The sequence below is a fragment of the Chiloscyllium plagiosum genome, unplaced genomic scaffold (genome assembly GCF_037043375.1).
Source record: "Chiloscyllium plagiosum isolate Xiang-an unplaced genomic scaffold, Cpla_swu_hap1 HiC_scaffold_25, whole genome shotgun sequence".
Taxonomy (NCBI): Eukaryota; Metazoa; Chordata; class Chondrichthyes; order Orectolobiformes; family Hemiscylliidae; genus Chiloscyllium; species Chiloscyllium plagiosum.
Genome location: NW_028270163.1, coordinates 36,359,184 through 36,366,373, shown reverse-complemented (window position 1 = coordinate 36,366,373; position 7,190 = coordinate 36,359,184).

The following is a 7,190-nucleotide window of genomic DNA, read 5'->3' as shown; positions in this document are numbered from 1 at the left end:
ATTTAAGCATGCAGCTACAGCAGCTATGGACCTTTTTTGCAATAGAAGCATTTGTCAATAAACTTTCTTTCTTCATGTAATAAACTTCTAATGAGCAGCCATTCAAGTTGATAAGTGAGCTGAAATTTGCTGATGGAGCTGATGCTTTAACCTTGGGGAAACCATTTTTGAATTACTGAATTGCTCTGTCTAAAGCTTTCTTCTTCCTCTGCCAAATGATGCATTACAGGACAAAGCTCAGCAGGTCCAGCAGAATCTGTGAAGAGAAATCAAAGTTAACGTTTCAGGTCCAGTGAAGGGTCACTGATGGAAGTGACCATGAGTTTGGAAGATACTCTCTAAGGACCTTTGAATTTCTTTAGTGCATCTTGTAAATAGTGCGCACTGCTGCTACTGAGCATCCTTGGTTGAGGGAGTGGATGGTTGTGGATGCAGTGTCAATCAAGCAGGCTGCTTTGTCCTGGGTGGTGTCAGGTTTCTTGAGTGTTTGTTGGAACTGCACTCATCCAGGTAAATGGGGAGTTTTCCATCACACTCCTGACTTGTGCCTTGTGGATGATAGACAATCTTTGGGAATCAGAAGATGAGTTACTCACCACAGTATTCCCAGGCTCTGACCTGCTGTTAAGCCACTGTAATAAGTCCAGTTGAGTTTATGGCCAATGCTAATAGCAAGAATATTGATTGTGGGGAATTCAGTAATGTGACACCATTGAATGTCAAAGAGCATTGGTTAGATTGTCTCTTACTGGAGATAGACACTGCCTGGCATTTGTGTGGTGTGAATGTTACTTGCTACTTGTAAGCCCAAGCCTGGATATTTTCCAGCTCTTGTTGCATTTGAACATGGACTGTTTCAGTATCTGAGGAGTCATGAATGGTGCTAAACATTGTGCAATCATCAGCGAACATCCCCACTTCAGATCTTGTGATGGAAGGAAGGTTATTAATGAAGTAGCTGAAGATGGGCCTAGGAGACTATCCTAAGGAACATCTGCAGAGATGTCTTGGAGCTGAGATGACTGACCTCGAACAACACAACTGTCATCACATGTGTTGGGTTTGACTTCAACCAGTGGAGAGTTTTTACCCTTGATACCCAATGATTCCTATTTTACTAGAACATGGTAATGCCACACTTGGTTGAATGAGGCCTCGATGTCAAGGCCTGTCACCCTCATCTGCCATGGTGGAATTCGATCGCAGGACCCCAAAACATTATCCGAGTTTCTGGATTAATGATCTAGTGATAATACCACTAGCCCCAAGGATCGAGTGTGAAGGGGCTAGTGTGAAGGCCTCCCTAAGCCTATTAGGAGACCCACTCAGGCCTTTCTTCTCCCCAACCCTCAAATTCTCTAGCCTACCTGTTTTCTCACATCCCACCCCTCATACTACCTCCCTGTGACCCTCTAAACTGACCATGCCCCTCCTTTCACTTCCCTGTTACTCAGGCTCCATGGCTACATGCAGCTGGAATGTTGCCCCAGCAGAGGTCAATGTTCCCACTGGTGCTGCTGGGACTGGCGAGCTGCCTGACATTTGATCTGTTCCAGGTGTTGATTGGGGTATAAGCATTGACCATGACATTAGGACCGCTTTCGTGTTCAGTTGAAGAAGTGGTTAGGGCTTTGGTCTAGTGCCTTACCTGGAAGATAGCACTTCCACAGTGCAACTCCCTCAATATTGGCTGCACTAGACTAACAGCTTGGATTTTCTCCTCAAATTATTGTGGGTACAGTGATCTTCAGAGGGGGATTTGATGTGTATGCTGTTTACTCTGACCTGAGGTGATAGCCAGAGGATCCCATCGTAATTTCTGAACAGTGTGATTTTGAACCAGGTAATTTCCTAACGAACTGCATTAAACTGAGCACTGGTGCAGTCATTAATACTTTCTGAAAAATTCCCAGGGAAGAAAGGTAAGATTGAAAATGTTTTCCTCATGTAGAAAACTCAATTACTTTTGAAAAAACTGTGTATATTTAAAGGTTTTACTAACCCCCATTAGGTATGCAAGATGTTTTTAAAAATCATACATTTGTACTTTGGCTTCAAATATTCTTTCAAGAGTCTTGACCTTTATCTGTAATGAAAGTCAATAATGTGTTAACATTGGATAAAGTGCTTTATCTGTATGATAGCATGTCATTAGTACGCTGTAATAGGGCTTCCTGCAGGACTGAAACTATAATTGTTGCAAGTGGTGTAAAATTATCATCATTAATAGCCTGACAAATATGAAAGAATGAATATCTGCTTCTCGAGTTCTCCCTTAAAGTGACATTTTGTCATCTCTGCCCTTTAGAATCTAAGCAGGAATAGCATCATTTCTACAATAATGTAATTGCATTAGAGAATGATTAGATTTACAAGTTCCAGTAACATAGTTCAGCAGCTTGGCCTCCACTCTGCAAAGGTTGGTGTGGAGGGGGAGGGGAAGTCACTCATTCTACAGGGCAATACGTGGCTGCTTGTGCACATAGGTAAGTGAGGAGGACCTCCAGCTCTGCCTGTAATGCTAAGCACGTGATGTCTGCCTCGAGGCACCTTAACTAACCCAATGCAGATGCAGAATCCTGGGGACCAACTGGAATATCACTACCACTGCATACATCATCCAGTGTACAGGATTATAACAGGTTTGGATAAATTGGGATTATTACACATTTAGATAAGCTAGACAAGGAAAGTCTGTTTCCATTAGATGATTATGTAAAGTTGAGGTGCCACAGATTCAAGGTGTCAACATAGATCTGAACTTTCAACACCCCACTGGAGCCAAGATCTGAGTTAGGCAGGCTGAAAGTAAGCTCTGCCAATCTGCCTTCTGTTTCTCCAGCTCCAAATGATCTTGTGGGTTCATTAATGACACCATTTGGCCCATCATGTCTATGTCGGCTCTTGATGAGAAATTTGTTCAGTCTGCCCCCTCATTTCATTCCAGGGATCCTGCAGATCAAATGCCTCTCTAATATTTCTTTGATATCATTGCTTTCAAAATTAATGCCCTTGTGAGCAGAGAGTTCCAGGTCAGTACCACTGCCTGCATTAACAAAATGCACTTCTTTCCATTCCCCCGGCATCTCTTGGTTGACGTCTTGAATCTGTGGCACCTCAACTTTACTGTTTACTTGGTTCCATCAGACAGGTAAATCAAGGACTTTGTGTGCTTTGATTAGATCATTAACTTTTGTGGTGATGCTGGAGTAATGGGGCTTGAGAATCAACATACAACTCCAAGTGAGTGATAACAGATGCCCAGGTTTGAGCTGCAAGATTCTGTTCTGAACCGATCCCATTTAGCATGGTGGTAATGCTATTCAACACAATGGAGGGTTACATTGATGTGAAGGTTGAATTTTTTTCAAATCAGTAGCAGCAGGTTGACCAGTCAGCTGTCAAAGTGCTCATGTCTGATCTGATTGTAATCTCAAATCTACATATCCAACTCCTTAAAACAAGTTACTTAACAAGAATCTATCCACCCCATATCTTATGTTTCAATCAAGTTGCCTCTTACTCCAATGAAACAGGCCTAGCTGTCCAACCTTTCAGACAATTGCACATTTTCACATGTTTACCACACCTTTGCCACATCTTTGCCCTGTCACATTTTTGCCTACTCACTCAACTTTTCAATATTGTTTTGTAACCTCTTTGTGACCTTATCACAATTTACTTTCCTCCATAACTTTGTGTTGTCAGCAAATTTGGCAACTATACCCCGTCATCATTCATCGTCTGTATAAATTGTAACTAGTTGATGTCCCAGCACTGATCCCTGAAGTACACCACTTATCACACCTTGCCAATATGAAAAAGACCTATTTATACCTTCTCTCTGCTTCCTGTTAGCCAGCTAATCTTCTATCCATGTCAATAGATTATTCTCCATACCACAAGCTTCATTTTCAGCAATAACCTTATCAATTGACTTTAGGAAATCTAAAAATAATAGATCCATTGTTCCCTTTTTATTCACAGCATGTGTTACCACCTAGGATCAGAGGGCATGGTCTCAGAATGAAAGGTTGCCATTTTAAGACTGAGATGAGGAGGAATTTCTTCTCTCAGAAGGTTGAGCGTCCTTCGGTATCATTGCCATAGAGAGCTGTGAGGCAGCATCTTCATGTAAAATTAAGGCCACGATCGATTCTTGATCAATAAGGGAATCAAGGGTTAATGGGGAAAGGGCAGGAAAGTGGATGTGAAAAATGTTGGATGATGGAGCAGGCTTGAGGGGCAGGATGTCCTACTCCTACTCCTAATAGTTTTATGGTCTCCACAAAGAACTCTATTAGATTGGTCAAACAAGATTTCCCTTCTACAAAACCAACTTGACTGCATCTGATTACGTATATTATATCCTAGTTCCCTTCCAAAGCCTTATTTTAGTATTGGCTTCTCGCATTTTCCCAATGACAGACATTAAACTGTCTGGCCTGTAGTTTCCTGCTTTCAGTCTCCCTCCGTTTTTGTACTAGGGAGTAACATTTGCTGTCTTCCAATCAAATAAGAGTGCCCTCCAATCAAATGGAATTGTTGAGGAATTAGAATTAGATTGCCAAGGACTAGATCAAGAAGGTTTCTCTCTTGTGTTAGTTTCTCAACACTCCCTGAAGGTCTCGTCTGATAAGTATGTCATCCAGGATTCAGCTAGCTTATCACCAAGCCATTCTTAGTAATAGACATAGTATATGCCCACCCAGTGAATCTGGAAGACTGCTAGCTATAAAACACCCCAATTTTATGTGAACATATTTACACTTTTGAAAACACTCCTTTACATCAGCTTCTTTCTCTTAGAGTCTTGGATTACGCATGTGTGTCATTTCCTTCTATGACATCGCAGTCAATTATAGTTAGTCCTTTATGGGGCTTTGTCCAACACTCCATTATACTTCAGTTTACAACAGACCTTGCTGCCTTCCTACCCACATTCTCACCTGCTGGGAAATGCAGGCTCAGACGTTGGGAATTAGAGGGGTAAGCGACTGGTCTCATTTTAACTACCCCTCTCCAACAGGGGAAATTTAATACATGGTTTTATTTTCTAAGGTAGGGAGTAAATAAAAGCTCACATTTTCATTCTATCCTTGGTTCGTAATGTGAAATTTGTTAAACCAATTTGCTTATCATTCTGGAGTGGGAGAAAACATCTTTACAGAAGAATTACAGAAGTAATTCCAATAATCATCTCCAATGGTTAGTGAAGAACATTCACCGTTTTGGGTAGATGGGAAGTAGGGCATAAATTATTCACAGCTTTTCCTAACGTTCCTGCTAGGCACACAAGACCATGACTTTTGTGAGTGTAGCTGTTCTTGGTTCATGTATCGATTGCTTTTTTGAAAAGGAAGGAATTGTAAGATTTATGGTTTGCTTGTTTTTGTTTCGGTTCCAAGAAACTATCTAAAGTTGGCCAAAGGTTCACTCTCTGTGGCAACACTTGTCATCAGTTGTACAATATTCTAATAATTAGAAATATAATATGTCCTGCTATTGGTTTCGACCATAGAAACAGAATGTTATTAATGGCTGAGTGTTGAACAGTTTTTTAATTGGATGAATATTCTGATGTCAGGGAAAGGCTACATCAATCCAGCTAATTGGAGGTACACTAATTACATCTCTGGTACATTAAAAAAGCAAATAGGTGAAAGTTGATTAACACAGCCATACAAATTTATCTGTAATAAAATGAGACATTGTAAACCATTCAAATGGCACTCCACATATAAACCTAAAATCATATCCTTGCAAAGCCGTGGTGCTGCTGTGAAAGATTTAAATAAGTACCTGCTGAGAGCGTCAATCACGCTGACATTTTTTTTTACTCCACTTGCAATTTTTTCCTGTTAACCAAAATAGAAATCTATGTAGTGGAGAAAATGCTCAAGAGCATTTTATGGCATACAATCCATTATAATCTGAACAGCACAAAGGCCATGAGAAGTGAGCATGGTTTCTGAAGCAATAGGTTATGCCTCATGACTATCAAATCTACTGGAAATCTTTGAAGAGGTGAAAAATTAGTGAAAGGAAGCTGGCCAGTGGTTTTTCAGAAAGTATTCAAAAAAGCTACTCCTCATTTAAAAGGGAAGGGCTCAGGCAATCAATTATAAATTAGCCAATTGGCATCTCAGGAAGAATAAACTAACGGCAATGAGAAATGTCATCACTTATAGGAAGGAGCAAGTAGAGATTCAGAGTAACCTCCTCTGTGTGCAATGTTTGATCAGGGTGTTTCCAAATTTATGAATTGATCTCCACTGTCAACTTATTATAGGTGTCAAATATTTATCCACATGGACTGGTGCTTTCAGATGACAGTGCTGCTAAGCCCACGACCCGAAGAGTCGGTGCCCAAAGGGAAAAGCACCGTTTAAAAAGTAAACAGGAATACTTGGAAATGAACATGATGGCTATACTGAACCTTCCAGGTATAAAACGTGTGTCCCAGAAACAGAGAAGGTAGCAGGAGTAGGCCATTCAAACCCTCAAGCCTGCTTCACTATTCATGATGACCATTGCCAATCAACATGCTCAGTACCCTACTCCTGCACCTTCCCATAAACTTTGACATGGATTTTAGCCCATCTAAAAGTGTTAAGCTATCCTCTTGGAATAGACGCCTCTGCACTTCCGTCATGTTCCCCTCCGTCCCCTCAACTACTGTAAGTAAAGTGGTAGCAGGGGCAGGATGAGGTACTTAAGGACATCAACAGTCCCAAGGCAGCTAGTCCTCCCAACAACTCCAATGTTCCTTGTAAAATAGGAGACAGGTCAGCAGTAGTTCGGCAGGCTGTGGGAAGGCCACACATTGCATTTTATGACCATCATCCCACCTTCAACCCACTGGAGGTCTGTGAAATGCCAATCCAAACTTTAGTCAATTTCTTACATGCAAACAGAGTCATAGAGTTATACAGCACAGAAACAGACCCTTCGGTCCAATTCGTCCATGTTGACCAGATATCCTAAATTAATCTAGTCCCATTTACCAGCATTTGGCCCATAGCCCTTTAAACCCTTCCTATTCATGTACCCATTCAGGTGCCTTCTAAATGTTGCAATTGTACCAGCCTCCACAGCTTCCTCTGGCAGCTCATTCCATACACACACCACCTTCTATGTGAAAAAGTTTACCCTCAGGTCACTTTTAAATCTTTCTCCTCTCACCTTAA